This window comes from Protopterus annectens, chromosome 6.part0 (genome assembly GCF_019279795.1).
Source record: "Protopterus annectens isolate FY-2018-M chromosome 6.part0, PAN1.0, whole genome shotgun sequence".
NCBI classification, from domain to species: Eukaryota; Metazoa; Chordata; order Ceratodontiformes; family Protopteridae; genus Protopterus; species Protopterus annectens.
Window position 1 is genome coordinate 1,443,395,630 of NC_056737.1, and position 16,669 is coordinate 1,443,412,298.

Here is a 16,669-nt window from a genome sequence, read left to right on the forward strand (position 1 = left end):
ATATCATAACAATTTTATACAAATAATTAAAAATAGGTATTATTATAATATTCAACAAAACAACTAAAGTATTTACAAAGACATCCACTACAATCAGATCAATTAATTAAACTAAAATACTGTGCTATTGAAATTAGAATTTTTTTAACAAATTTTGTAAATTATCCCATACAATAAAATGTGATGTTTTTCTATTTGTTCTCATTCTAATTGTGCTTATTTCCATATGACACATTATATTCATAACATTTTTAAATTCATTGAATGAAGAAGGTGTATCTGAAATCCAATTTCTAGTTATTATTTTCCTAGCCACTGCTAGGATAGACCATAACAAGGGAAGCTTAATCTTTTTAACACATTGAGGTACAGGTGTGTTGAATAATATAAGAGACTTAGAAATAATGAAATTATCTGTAAAAAGAGCCTGCAAAAATTCTTTAATTGACTTCCAGTATTCTTTCAACTTCATACAGTCATAAAACATATGAGCCCAGTCAGCATTAATTTCTACATTACATCTCTTACATAGATTATCTTTATTATTAATTTTATTCATCATCAAAGGTGTATAAAAAGATCTATGTAAAAATTTCCATGTATAAAGTCTCCAGACAATGGAAGATGTAGTTCTATAAGCAGATTCCAATATATAGTGTTTATCTTGTTGAGTTGGTGAATCCCCATTAATAGAGGTGAAATAATTCCAGTATGAATCTACATTGTAAAAAGTTTCTTGTCTGATAATTTTATGTATATATGAAAGTTTACCTTTATCAGAAACTTTATGCTGTAAATTTATTATCAAGTAATCAATCAGTTTTGGAATAGATTCTTTAACTGTTATAGACATTAGATCTATTCTATCAATGAGATGTTGTCTAAAGATCTGAACCTCTAACCAGCAAGTTTCTCTTAGATCAAATTCTTGTTTTAAGAAATCTAGATTTTTAACTTTATTATCAGATATCAGCTGATACCAGTACTTTAGATTATTATCTATAGCTAAATGAGCTCCTTCAGAAGTAGATGACATAAGCATACCCTGAGTATAAATTATAGGAATACAATAAAATTCCATTCCCTATACTTAGGGTGCATGAATATAAAGTTACGATAACTAATAATAATATTTAATGGGTAACAGACCATATGTTTAGGTGTAATAGGTGAAGTACAAAATTCCTTTAGCAACCACAACATGGAGTTATTTATAATCATATTTTTATGTGTTAAGGAGATTTTCATGAAGTGCATACTAATTAGCTCCCAATAATCTTTCCATTTTGCGACATATGACCGATCTATTAATAAAGTAATAACTTTTATAATAGAAGAGATAATATATAAATTAAAGTCTGGAAAAGAAATACCCCTTGAGACCAGCTATTAGTATGTTTCTTTAATGCAATCCTAGGTCTATTAGGTGCCCATAAGAAATTTAACATTAGTGTATTCAGTTTCTTGATAGTTATTTTTGTAGGTGAAAGTATTATTGATTGTATTAAGTATAAAATCTTGGGGAATATTATCATTTTAATAATTGTAAGTCTCTCCTCCATAGTAAAAACATATTATTCCAGGTATTAAAAAGATTTTGTATATTAAGAAAACAGGTATTATAGTTATTATATATAATAGATTTAATATCTTTAGATAGTATTATACCTAAATAAGTTATCTGACCTGAGTTGGGTACATATTTAGTAAAATCACTAATGAGAGTATTTTTCGTGTATATATAGGTAGTATTTTAGTTTTTCTTCATTGAATATTAAACCAGAAATACTTTTAAAATTCATCATTTTATCAAATAAAGACTGCATAGAAGAATTAGATCCTGCTGATGTAATTAGAACATCATCTGCAAAAAGTTGAATTTTGATGTTGTATTTTCTTCTATTTCAAAACCCTCTATGTCAGTACTGTTTCTAATCAAATTAGCCCAAGACTCCATTACTAAAGTGAATAATAGTGGAGAAAGTGGACATCCTTGCTTTGTACCTTTAAGAATGGGTATTTTTTGTGAAACATATGTTCCTACCTTAATATAAGCCAGCGTTCCTTTGTATAAATGCTCAATTAAATTTACAAATGCATCAGAGAAATTTGTGCATTTCAGTAAGGTAAACAGATAGTCCCAACTTACTGAATCAAATGCTGAACCTATATCAAGACTAATAAGTGTTAAATCTTTCTTTTTCCTATTTGCAAAATCAATTAATGTTAAAGTTCTTCTTATATTATCAAAAGTATTTCTATTTACAATGAAGCTCGTCTGATCTATGTCTATAATGCCGGGGATAATTGTCTTCAATCTATCAGCAAAAATACTCATAAACATTTTATAATCAACATTAAGTAATGAGATGGGTCGATATGAAGAACATCTAGTTGGATCTTTATTAGGTTTTAAAATTGGTGAAATAAATGTATATTGCCAAGATGGGGGGGTTATTAACTCAGTTTGGGCCAGAATAAAAACCTTATGTATTAATGAATATGTAGTTTTAGAAAGGATTTTATATATCTCTGGTATAATACCATCATTACCCGGTGCTTTATTTGATTTAAGCTTATTTATTTGTGTAATAACTTCTGTATATGAAATACTCTTGTCCAATAGTTTAATCTGTTGTTTATTAAGCTTTTATTCATGTTTGTGGTTATAAACTCCTTTATTTTATCTTTAGGTTCCATGTTAATGTTGTTATGGTTAATCTTGTGAAAGTGATTTCTAAATTCATCCAGTATTTCTGGTATACTAGAAACATTCTTCTTTTTCCTTAGAGAAAAGATTTCTTTGATATGGTTTTGTTTATTCAATCTTTTGTTTTATTTTTAAGTCTATGTAAGTATTTGGGGCTTATTGAATAAGACAAAAACTTGTATTTCTCTAAAGTTATTTTAACTTTATGAGTTAAAATTTCTTTGTATTTCTCATTTAGTTTGTTTATTTCTACAATAACTTTCTTGTCCATAATATTTTCTTTATTATTATGTTTATAAGAGTCTAGTTTACTTTGAATATCTAACAATTCCTTATCCCAAGATTTCCTTTTGTTATTATACCATCTGATACTTTGTCCATATAGATATGATTTTAAGGCATCCCAAACATAGACAATGGAGACTTCAGGAGTATTATTTATGTCTAGAAAATGTTGTACTTCTGAAAGTATATATTCTTTATAGTCTTTTAGCTGAGTTAAGTATGCTGGTATCCTTTTGATCTGAACATTATGAGTATTTTTATCATGAATTCAAAAACAATTGAGTTATGATCAGATATAGGACATGAAATGATTTTGGAATTAATTAAATCTGTTACCATCTGGTTAGAAATAAAGACCCTATCTATTTTTGAATAAGTTTTGTATCTGTTAGAAAAAAGGTGTATGGTAATGATTTTGACTCTATCTGATTATTAATATCATTCAAATGATAAGAATTAGCAAAATCATTTAAATGTTTTGCATTAGATGTAATTCTTCTTTTCTTTATAGTGGTAGTATCACTTTCATGTAGTATACAATTAAAATCACCAGCTAAAATAATATCCCCTACAGAGAATGATATGATCTTATCAATATGATGTTTCACTGTATTAATACCAATTCCAGGTATCCAATATACATTAATTAAAGTGTAAGTCTTCCCATTAATTTGTATTGTAACCATACAAAACATTCCTTTGTCATCCTGATAAGACTTAATGGTTTTAGGAATGGGCATACTTTTATTCCATAAAATAGCCACTCTTTTTCTGAGTGTGCTCTGAACTAACCAATACTGTATACTTATTAGTGGCTAGTTTATCAATATCTTTTTCAAGAGATGGGTTTCTTGCAGGAAGACTAGATTGGCCTTGTGTAGATTAATGTATCTTATTAGGCTTGCCCTTTTACACGGATTATTCAATCCATTAATGTTTAAAGAAATTCCTTTTAAAGATGTCATTTGGCATTTTTAAAACTCAAGAATCTTATGATCGAAATAACAAATAACAAGATAAATAATGTTACATCTCCTCTTTTAGGTGTACCTTTAAATATAGCTGTATTTATTAAATCTCTTATGGGATTTTGTATAGGATTCAATTTTGTTTGTAGTGACAATGAGTGTACAAAATATATGGTGGATGTCAAAACTATATACATATAACAATGAACAAGTGAAAATAATGTAAGGATTAAACCTTGCATCCCGCCTGGAGTTGAAAACTCCAACTTAGAGCAGTATTTACTACTCAAGTTAACCCCTACCCTAAGCAGCAGTACCTCAGCTACCACCTTATCAATTTAATACTAGTTATATTTAACTGAGGTTAACAGTTTTCAATTCAATTATCTATCAGGACAAAACTACACATTTGGTAAAACAGCATCATATAAACTAAAATAAACTTTTTTTTTTTTTTTTTTTTTTAAAAAACTGTTCATACTATTATATAGATATATGTAATATATAACACTTGTATTCTAATAGCATTCAAATAATCTTAATGTTAGAAATCAAGAGGAGAGAAAATTATGTTCTAACATTCATTTAAATCAAAAACTTTGGCTAATATGATTCAGACATTACATGCATTAAGATGCATCTATTTTCTGTCATGTGAATTCTATCAACAGCTTCCAAAAAAATCTTGAATTGTTTGTATATGAGCATTTACTTAAACTCATTATTGTCAATAGAGTAAAATATTGTATTCATAAAATTATTATAAATCATATTGCATAGTTATGCAGATTCTCAGAAACACCTGCGTTATTACCTAAAAAAAGCCATCACACACATAAACACAGACACACACACATACATATACACACACACATATACACACACACACATACCCACACACACACACACACACACACACACACACACACACATATACACATACACATATATACATACATACACACACACACACACACACACACACACACACACACACACACACACACACACACACACACACATATATATATATATATATATATATATATATATATATATATATATATATATATATCTGATCTCACTGAGTTGTGTCTTTGTAGAGCACTATCCTACTTGCTGTCCCTAGAATAAATCTGTCTGCTTTATACAAAATAATGCGCAGCAAACACATATTAGTAACCAGATTTTACAATCATGCTAACCTACTGCTTTAAAATATATCACATGACATTTCTTCCAGAATAGAGTTATAAGATTATTTATGCTTGTCAATCAGATGAATTAAATGAGTTATAGTAAAGTATATGTTTGGGACACAAGTTTTAACACAGATTATTATGCTACTGTTAAGTAGATTTTCAAAACATTTAAATAAATGTTTCATTTTCTATGCCTTCTAAAATAAGATATTTACTTGCTACAAGAAACTACATCATCTAAACTCATCATAACTGACACATTTTATGAATAGAGTATTTTTCCTGAATCTGTGGTGTGTCAGTGTGATAACCTTGTCAATGTTTATACTAACTGCTTTCAGTTTCTCTGTGAAAATTCTGTGAGAGAAGCTTCTGAGGAAACTCATGGACACTGTGCATGAGACAGCCCACATCCCAGATTGTCTCCTTAACATTTTGGCGGAAACTTATTAAAACTTGTGGCAAACATTCATTTTGTCAATAGAGTAAAATATTATATTCATAGAAATTATTATAAATCATATTGGATAGTTATGCAGATTCTCAGAAAAAAAGCCATCACACTCACACACACACACACATACATACACACACACACACACACACACACACACACACACACACACACACACACACATATATATATATATATATATATATCTGATCTCACTGAGTTGTGTCTTTGTAGAGCACTATCCTACTTGCTGTCCCTAGAATAAATCTGTCTGCTTTATACAAAATAATGCACAGCAAACACATATCTTAAAAGTATCAATTTGTATGTGCATTTTCTCCAAATTATTATAGAAACAACTAAATAAATAAATAAATAAATAAATATCTATCAGTAAACAGTGTCTATCTTTCTAAGGATTTTAATCTTAAAATGCTCCCAATGGAGAGTGCACTATTTAATCCTGGCCAACTGTGCGCGTTGAGCCTAATTTGCCATTGTAATTCCAATTTTTCCAACAATGATTGGCATGCTCCTCCCCTCTTGTCTAATTTTAAGGTTTCCAAAATTATAAATTTAAATGAATGTGATGTACGTGTGTTTACTTGTTTTGCTAGAGCATTTGTTTCAATTCCATCATGGATAGCTCGAACATGTTCACCCATATGGTCCTTTAATTTCCGTTCTGTTTTTCCTACATAAAAATGAGAACAAATGGAGCATATGGCACAGTAAACAATTTTATCAGTATTACAATTCAATTTCCCCTTAATTCTAAGGACTAACCCATTATTTTTTATAAAACTAGTTTCCAACACATAACTGCAATACTTGCACCTACCACATGTGTGGGGTTGATCACTTTAAGAAGGGTGAAATGAATTAATTGTTACAATGTATTGTCCCACTAGTGTTTTATTTAACTGGCAGGAAATGACGGTACTTTGTTTGAGGAAGTTTGGCATAGCCAAACGAAAGCGCTTATACAACTGTTTTTATATTGTTTTTATACCATTTTGGAACTTTAATTTGGAATTTATTAAAGACGTTCTTCAGCCTGTTCGGATCATTTTTGTTATATATGTTTATCAGTGCTCTCATTGCCTTGGTGTGTTTTTTATGAGCAACATGGATTTGGCTGAGGCGGTGACTGAAGCAACTCAAGAGAATACTCTTGGGAATTTAACAGCACTTATTCAAAGACTAATGGGCAGAATAGATCAACTGGAACAACGAAGCTTATCACAATGTTATAATCTTTCCCTTCATTCCAACCCCTTCATAGACATTCATGAATCCAACGTTAATAATCAACAGAATACGAACCTTTCTACTGTGGTAGCAGCTGAAATAAACGGCAGTGATGTTCGCACTTGAGAACAACCAAACAGACCTTTGGAACATTTTTCAGCAAGGAGCAGTGAGTATTTCTCTTTATGGTTAAAAAATTATAGTGGTTTTGAGCATACTACAAACCACAATTCAGGTATGTCCAAGACTTATGATGATAAATTATCTGAACTAGACTATGTTTTAATAAAAATAGAAAAGCTGCAAATGGACAATAATTATTTTTCTGAATGTTTAAAGAAGAAGATGTTTCCCAAAGGATTACGCGTTTGGTGCTATCCTACTGGTCTTGTAGCCAATTAAACATTACATTCAGATTTAATTAAGTTTTTCGATAAATTTGGGGCAGATTACATGAATTTGGTCATCAACAATAATATTAAAACTATAGATATTTTGTCAAAGAGAGTAAGTGAATTGGATACTGCAGTAAAAAATGACTCTGGTTTTACTACAAATGACTTTGACTATCAACATATTTTTAAATCAATAGATGAAAAAATAAATTCTATCAAGGAAAGGAAACTAAAAAAACTTGCAAGAGATGTCAATGCTTATGCCATGAGCTTGGCTTATCCCCCACCCCCAATTTCACAACAATGGGATTTAAAATCAAAAAGTTAATGATCGGAATGACATCCATGTCACTTTAAATAACAGTTTAGATGACATGCAAACAGAAAGCAATGATGATTTTTTAGAAGCAAGTGCGTTCCCACCTCTCAGAAGGTCAGAACAGTTACAGCAACACCAATATTTGGCCCAATACCCCAACCAAATGAGAGGTTGGGATACGATGAGCCAACAACAAATGCAAGGAACTTTTTCCAGGGGGAGGAACAACTACAACAGGTGTCCGTGGAGAGGCCGCAAATGACTATATCTGAGGAATTACCATATTTCAAGATTTTAACAAATAAAACAAATGATTTTAAAATTTATAATTATTCTCAATTTGAGTTTGATAACTGCATCTGTGACTTGTTGTCAAGGGGACTCACTTTTATACCTAATCATAAGATGAATGTGGTTGATTTAAATATTGACTTGAAAATGTTCGTACGGAAATTAAATTTAAGTTTACTATTCCAGACTAATGAACACATCATTAACCCCTTTTACATCTCAAGTTCATATAACCCTCCATTGCACCCAACATTGGAGATGTTTGAAAGAATTTGTGAACTCGATTTCCGAGCACTTGATAATTCCCACACAAAGAATAAAAAATATAATTTAACTAAGTCTGAGAGTGACAATTTAAGCATGTTAATGGAAACTAAAGGAGTCAGACTTATTAAGCCAGATAAGGGCAGGGGCATGACTATATTTAATGTGAATGATTATATTGTAAAAATGGAGGATATACTGAATAGTAACACTTACACAAAGAGTTCTATTAGTGAATTAAATGGAGCTTATAGACATATTAGGGGTATTTTGCATGATTTGTTCATTGAAGGAGATATAAGTATCGACAAATTTAATTTTATGAATGCAGTCCATCCTAGAACACCAGCTATGTTTGGGATCCCAAAAATACAAAAAGATTTGCTCAGACCACCATTTAGACCAATTGTAGATGCACAGGGTTCTATAACAAACCCGATTGCAAATTTCTGGATAATAAATTGAAAACATTTATACAAAGTGAAGAGCATTTATGCAAAGATTCTTGGGACTTTCTATCTACGATGGGGAAAGCTAATTATTGTGATCATTACATTTTCATAATGACTGATGTTAAAGATTTGTGTTCTGTAATACCTCATGAATTGGGTATATGAATGGGTAAATTCGTACTTATCAAAAAAAGGACTATTACAAGACAGTATTAAGTTGTACGATCAACTTTTTGATGTGGTTCTCAAGAATAATTTTATATTATTTAATGATAATTTATATTTACAAAGAGAGGGTGTAGCTATGGGGTCTCCTTGTGGAGGTCTCTACGCCAACATACTAATGTGTGTTTGGGAAAAAGATACATATTTGAATCCCCCTTTTTGTGTTGGTGCAAAGTTTACCTGCGTTTTTTGGATGATATTTTCATCCTGTGGAATGGTAAAGACGAAATGATAAATACATTTTCAACCTATATTAATAATACTACCTCTTTTTCAAAATTTACAGTGGTAAAAAACAGAAACAGTATATCTTATTTAGATGTCCTTTAGAAAAAGGACTATAATAATCAAATTTATATATCTTCAATATTCCAAAAGGAAACATATAGTAATAACTTTTTGCATTTCAATAGTTGTCACCCCTACACACAAAAGAAGGCTGTTCTAAAAAGACAATTTGTTAGAGCAGCAAGAATGGTTAGTAGTATGGATGACTTCATATCTGAATGCTGTTTACTAAGTAAAATGTTTAAATACAGAGGTTACCCGGTTCAGATGATAGATAATATTATGAATGAAGTAATAATAAAACGTGACAGTGGACATTTTAAACCTTTAATTAAGAGTACTTCAACTGAAGAAGCTAATTCTTCATTAGTAAATACTAGGCATGATGATATACAAACTTTAGACGATTTAGAAGGGAACAGATTTACTATATCCCTTTTTAGAAATAATAATATAGATAACAATGACAACAGTAATTCTAAAAATTTTATTAATAGTTTTATTACAACATTTAGTACTGATAGCCATGCTATATGTAACATTCTCTTTAAGAATTGGAATTTATTAACCGCTGATTCTTCTTTACACCACAAATTTGATTACACTCCATCTATTGCATACAAAAAAGGAAGAAACTTAAAAAAGTGTTTTGGAAAATTCAAGAGTAACAAGACGTGGTAATATGCACAAATGTGGTAGGTGCAAGTATTGCAGTTATGTGTTGGAAACTAGTTTTATAAAAATTAATGGGTTAGACCTTAGAATTAAGGGGAAATTGAATTGCAATACTGATAAAATTATTTGCTGTGCCATATGCTCCATTTGTTCTCATTTTTATGTAGGAAAAACAGAACGGAAATTAAAGGAACGTATGGGTGAACATGTTCGAGCTATCTGTGATGGAATTGAAACAAATGCTCTAGCAACACATGTAAACACACATACATCACATTCATTTAAATTTATAATTTTGGAAACCTTAAAATTAGACATGAGGGGTGGAGCATGGCAATCATTGTTGGAAAAATTGGAATTACAATGGCAAATTAGGCTCAACATGCACAGTTGGCCAGGATTAAGTAGTGCACTCTCCATTGGGAGCATTTTAAGATTAAAATCCTTAGAAAGATAGACACTGTTTACTAACATATATTTATTTATTTATTTCCTTAGTTGTTTCTATAATAATTAAGAAAAAAATGTGCATACAAATTGATACTTTTAAGATATTTTTCAATATTAAATTTAGAATTAAGAAATAGTTTTATATAAATTATTTGATATATTTAATATTTATTTCATATAGAAAAAAATTTTGATATATATTTTATTCATTCATGATTTTCTTGTCTATTAAACATGATGAGTCTGGTTGTTATACATGAATAGGTTATATATATATTTTTAATGAGTCATAATATATGTTTTGCTTAACAAAAATATATACTTTCCTTTATTGGTATACTTTTTATTTCCTATTTATAATGATTGTACATATATACATTTCTCGCATATGCATATATTGTAATTGTCTATGGTCTATGATTGTCTGTTTTCATTGGGGTTGATCACTTTAAGAAGGTTGAAATTAATTGATTGTTACAATGTATCGTCCTGCTAGTGTTTTATTTAACTGGCAGGAAATAACGGTACTTTGTTTGAGGAAGTTTGGCATAACCAAACAAAAGCGCTTATACAACTGTTTTTACATTGTTTTTATACCATTTTGGAACTTTAATTTGGAATTTATTAAAGACGTTTTTCAGCCTGTTTGGATCATTTTTGTTATATATCAGTGCTCTCATTGCCTTGTTCCACCAAATAGCAGAATACCCTGAGGTAGTGGGTGCTATAGACTGCATGCGCATGCGCATCAAAACACCACCCGGTGAGCGGGGTAGGGTCTACATCAACCGCAAGGGCTTCCCTTCCATCAACTGCCAGGTCGTGTGCTATGCCCAGGGCATAATAATGAATCTGTGTGCTGGCTGCTCTGGAAGCTATCACAATTCCCACATCTGGCATCCGATGCAGCTGTACCAGAGGTTTTCAAATGAGGACAATCCTCATGGTCACCTAGTGGGGGATGCTGGATATGCACTGGAGCCGTGGCTGATGACACCCATCAGAAATGCACCCACACCCAAACAAGAACTCCATAATGAGGCACACACACAGACCAGAATTATAGTAGAGCGTGTGTTTGGGATGCTCAAGTCATGGTTCCGGTGCATGGAAACATCTGGTAGAGCCTTGCAGTACTCACCGGCTACATGAACCCAAATTGTCCTTGTATGTGCCATGCTACACAATATGATCCAGCAGAAACAGCTGCAGCAAGAACAGCATGGGGCAGGGCCACACAGCTCCCCCACCATTGCCAAGGCCTGCACAGGCACAGAGTTACTCGGAGGAGGAACAACTTGAGCCTACTCCAGTAGTCAGAAAGAGGCATGCCCAGTATGCCTTGGCCTTGGAAAAGAGGCAACACATAGCACATACACTGACACAGAAGGGACCCAGGGGATGCCAAACAGTACACTACCTGTGCCTAACCATGTGTAGGGAGTGTAGTATGTGCATCCAACATGAGCATCCCTGCAGCACTACCCTCAATACTGGGACACCCACAAGGTAAGTGACTCACACATGCCAGTTGGGGGAGTCACATACCTAACAACAGTCACAGCCAGCAGGACAGGTGTAGACAAACAAAAACAAAGGCTGTGCTATGGCCTCTGAATGAGGCCTATGGGCAACCTCCCCCCAGGCCTACACAGACAGACTACAGCAGGTCAGGTAATGGGATGCCAGTTCTGAAGGTTAGGAAGTCAGAAACTAATATGTAGGTAATTAAAAGCTAAGATCTGTAGTACACTGGTATGCCTCTAGCCAGCACAATAGGTAAGACTACTGACTGAAATGGATTACCCAACATAATAGTACAGTCCTAGAAAATGTGTACAAGTGTCAGGTGTGCCCCCCCATCTGACGCAGAAATGTAGTCACAGTCAGGTGTGCCTCCCCAATCCTGTGTAGAAATGTAGAAATATTCAGGTGTGTCCCCCATCCTATGTAAAAATATAGTAAGAGTCAGGTGTGACCCCTCCCAATCCTGTGTAGAAATGTAGAAATAGTCAGGTGTGCCCCCAATCCTATGTAGAAATATAGTAACAGTCAGGTGTGCCCCCCCCCCACAATCCTGTGTAGAAATGCAGAAATAGTCAGATGTGCCCCCGATCCTACATAGAAATTTTGTAATAGTCAGTTGTGCCCCCCAATCCTGTGTAGAAATGTAGAAATAGTCAGGTGTGCCCCCCATCCTATGTAGAAATATAGTAACAGTCAGGTGTGCCCCCTATCCTGTGTAGAAATGTAGAAATAGCTGGGTGTGCCCCCATCCCATGTAGAAATATAGTAACAGTCAGGTGTACCCCCCCCCCTCACAATCCTGTGTAGAAATGGAGAAAGAGTCAGGTGTGCCCTCCATCCTATGCAAAAATGTAGTAACAGTCCATGCCTAATTATCGACAGATACCCTGCAGAGACAGCATGCTATCTATAGGTGTACAACACAAAGGTCAGCACTTCAGTACAAACTACCTTGGCTTGATCCACGCATTCAGTACAGATGGCCATACTGGGCATGCCCACACACTTAAACACATGAAGGCCATGTCTGCAAACACCAGTGGACCAGACATATCTGGCAGCCGCAGATGTTAGTGCAGACACTCCTCAGTATGCACCACACATGATTTGCACACACACAGTGGATAGGAATACAGGCATATATGTAAGGACAACACGGTATAATAAGCCAAAGGTAGACATACATAGATGCGTGGAAGACAGTGACTGTGGCAAGGAGCCATCTTGGGCTCTCCTACCTAGCACACAGCCAAAGGGCCACAACCACACGGGGGTCTGATGTCACACACTGCAGATACTAGCCACTGTTATCTGTCAGCATTACAGAGTATGTGGTGCATGTGCCAGCTGTGCAACATGACTGTTCAAGGAAGTAGTCATCTAGCAGCTGTATACATGTACCTGTGGAATATGAACCAGGTTGTGCCCACATGTGGCGTGTCACCCCCTAGATTAATGGGTTATGGCCCATGCACACACACAAGCCTGCTGAGATCATCTACTGTAAAATACACCTTTGGGAGAGTTGCATCCCAGTAATTTCCATGGTGTCCCATAACTGTGTACTGCTGTATTGTGATATACTAGTTAGGTAGGAGTTCTAACTCCTGTCTTAGCAACTGTTTATGTTTGTATATGCTTGTGCATCTGTCTGTGTAGAGAGCAATGCTTTTTAGGGTGGGCACACTCCCTACAATTAAAATGCTCTACTTTGGTAAGGCTGCTGATGTCATCCACCTAGAAATACATCCCTGGAAAAGTTGCATCCTAGTAATCTCTGTGGTGTGTCCCATAAGTGTGCACTGCTGTAGTGTGATAAAATAGCTAGACAAGAGTTCAATTCCTAGACATGGCAACTGTGTCTGTCTGTGTAGAGCCCAATGCTTTTTAGGGTAGTCACACTCTCTACAATTCAAATGCTCATCTTTGGCAAGGCTGCTGATGTCGCCCACCTAGAAATACACCTCTGGGTAGCTGTAATCCAGTAATCTTCCTAGCGAGTTCTGTAACTGCGACTTGCTATAGTGTGATAAATTAGTTAGGTAGGAGTTCTAACCTGCTGAAGTGTGATAAATTAGTTAGGTAGGAGTTTTAACCCCAGCCTTTGCATTTGTGCATTTGTGTAGTAAGCAATGCTTTTTAGGATGGGCACACTCCCTACAATTGAAATGCTCTATTTTGGTAAGGCTGCTGATGTCATCCACCTAGAAATACATTCCTGGAAAGGTTGTATCCCAGTAATCACCCTGGTGCATTCCATAACTGTGTACTGCTGTAGTGTGATGAAATAGTGAGGAAGGTGTTCAATTTCCAGAGATGACACATGTGTGTTTGTCTGTGTAGAGAACAATGTTTTTAGGGTAGTGACACTCCCTACAATTCAAATGCTCATCTTAGGCAAGGCTGCTGATGCCATCCACCTAGAAATACACCTCAGGGTAGATGTCATCCAGTAACCTCCATAGCGTGTCTTGTAACTGCAACCTGCTGTAGTGTGATAAATTAGTTAGGTAGCTGTTCTAATCCTAGACATGGCAGGTGTGTGTGTCTGTATGGATAGAGAGCAACATTTGTAGGATAGTCACACTCCCTACAATGCAAATGCTTATCTTTGGCAAGGCTGTTGATGTCATCCACCTAGAAATACACCTCTGGGAAGCTATAGTGCATTAATTTCTGTAGCGTCTGCTATAACTGAGTAGTGCTAAAGTGTGATGTAGATCTCTGCTAGGGGATCTATACCCATGCATGTTGGTTGAGGATATTTTGGGTGTGTTTCAATGTCTGTGTGGGGAGCAATGCATTTTAGGCTAGTCACCCTCAGCACATGTCCAATGGCCTACTTTGGCAGTCTTGCTGATGTCATTAAATGTGAAACACACCTTTATGGAAGAAGTACTCCAATAATTTCCATGGTGCTTACTATAACTGCATAGTGCTGTAGTATAATAAGCTAGTTAGGTAGGGGTTCAACTCCCAATCATGACAGGTGTGTGTGTTTGTAACTTGTATCCTGTGTGGAAGTGGTTGTGAGTGTGTGACACCTGGCCCAATGAGTGATGGGTTTTGCAAATATCTTTTATGGTGGCCCTATATCACAATGTCCACTGTACAGTGATAACAGATGTGAAATAGCTGAGAGGCTGGGGTCCAAATTCATACATGTGATATCACGATAAGGCAATCACAGTTAGCAACCCACACTCTCAACCCATGGCACATACACACACACACATGCCGAGGCAACAGCCAATATGTGTGGATTACACTGCATATTGGTGACTGATAGTAACTATGGAGTGATTGCAGTAGCCTACAGAGGGCATGGCACACTGTCCATATGTCCAATAGGCACATACATGCATACAGTGCACCTTCCTCATGTTTCCCACTGGACACCTGCAGCACCTGTGGTGCCATCACATGTGACCCACAAAGGACATACTATGCCCGAAAACATGCCCTGTATGGACAGATGCTAGTGACACCAGGGAATGCTGTTATGCATACTATCAATGTAGGTGCAGGGTTAACCTGCTGTCCATTACCAGTTCCTGCCACAGGTGGCCAAGACTGGAACATCTGATGATAATCTGTGTGCACAACATGGGCTCAACACCCCAGGTACATTTCCACATGTCACTGTCAATGCATGTGGGAGGTGTGCACATCTCAGACACCGTCCATGTCATGGACTAGGGAACACATACATGGCAAGCGATGCACAGCATTGGCCACATGCAATAGCCACCCAGGTGACTGGATGGTGGATACAATACCCACCTGTGAGGGCAATGCAGAAAGCACAGGCCTGAGCCACAATGCAGACCATTGTCATGTGACCTGATGCCAAGGTATACTCATAACCTAGCCTTGTATAGTCATCTGGCACAGTCAACCACCACATACCCATGCAAAAATGCACGCATGCATGTCCGTACTGGCAACCTGTGTGTTCGTGTGTGTGTGTTGTATGATGTGTATGATCACATCCACACTCACTACAACCCCTGGTGGCATACTGAAGCATGCTGTCTGATGTCAGACACCTCCCCATACCCTTTGCCCATATAACCTCTGTAAGACCTGTGTGGTGCATGTGATACCTACACAGTAATAAGTTGTGGCAATCTCACTAGGGATGAGCTGTATCCCTGCCACTGCCAAGTGTGTCAATGTGTGTGCATCCTGTGAGAATGTGGCTGTGTTCATGCTGGCACCTGTTCATGTGGACAGGCACGTGTACATCACCTACTGTATTGCGACCATATCCCTGTTGCAAATTTCACTCACCATCACATATATGTTCTGCAGACTCCACAACAGGTAACCTATGTGGCACATCCAACAACTGCATAGGACTGTGATAGTACTACATAGTAATCAGGGGTTTGATACCCTGTGCTGGTAGGTGTGTGACACAAACATACTTAGCTTTTACACTCCCACCCCACCTGACTTGTCGATGCCTCTGTCTGTCTCTCTCACTCCCTCACTGGTGGATGTGGAGACCTATACCTGCTTTTCTTAGGAAGCAGCATATATATTTTAGGTAATGCTCATGATCAGCTGATGGCCTCTGCACAAATTGCAGCCCTCCCCTAGCTGTTTGCATATGGAACAGCTGTGGTAACATTCCCATAGCCAACTGCATGGAAACACTCCAGTATCTAGGAACATCATGTTTGTGTTGTTCTTTTCATTCACTGTGAGCAGGAACTCATTTTGTTGTTTGGCAAACAGTATCTCAGATGGAGTGGAGATTTACCTCTGACAACATACACTGTGGAAACAGGCCAACACACAGGAGGGGGATGTGCCTGACCTGACTACAGACTGTAAGTGCTGCTATACTGCATTCAGAGTAATGTTGGTTTAATAGGGTGTGTGCGGATATGGCTGTTCTACATGTA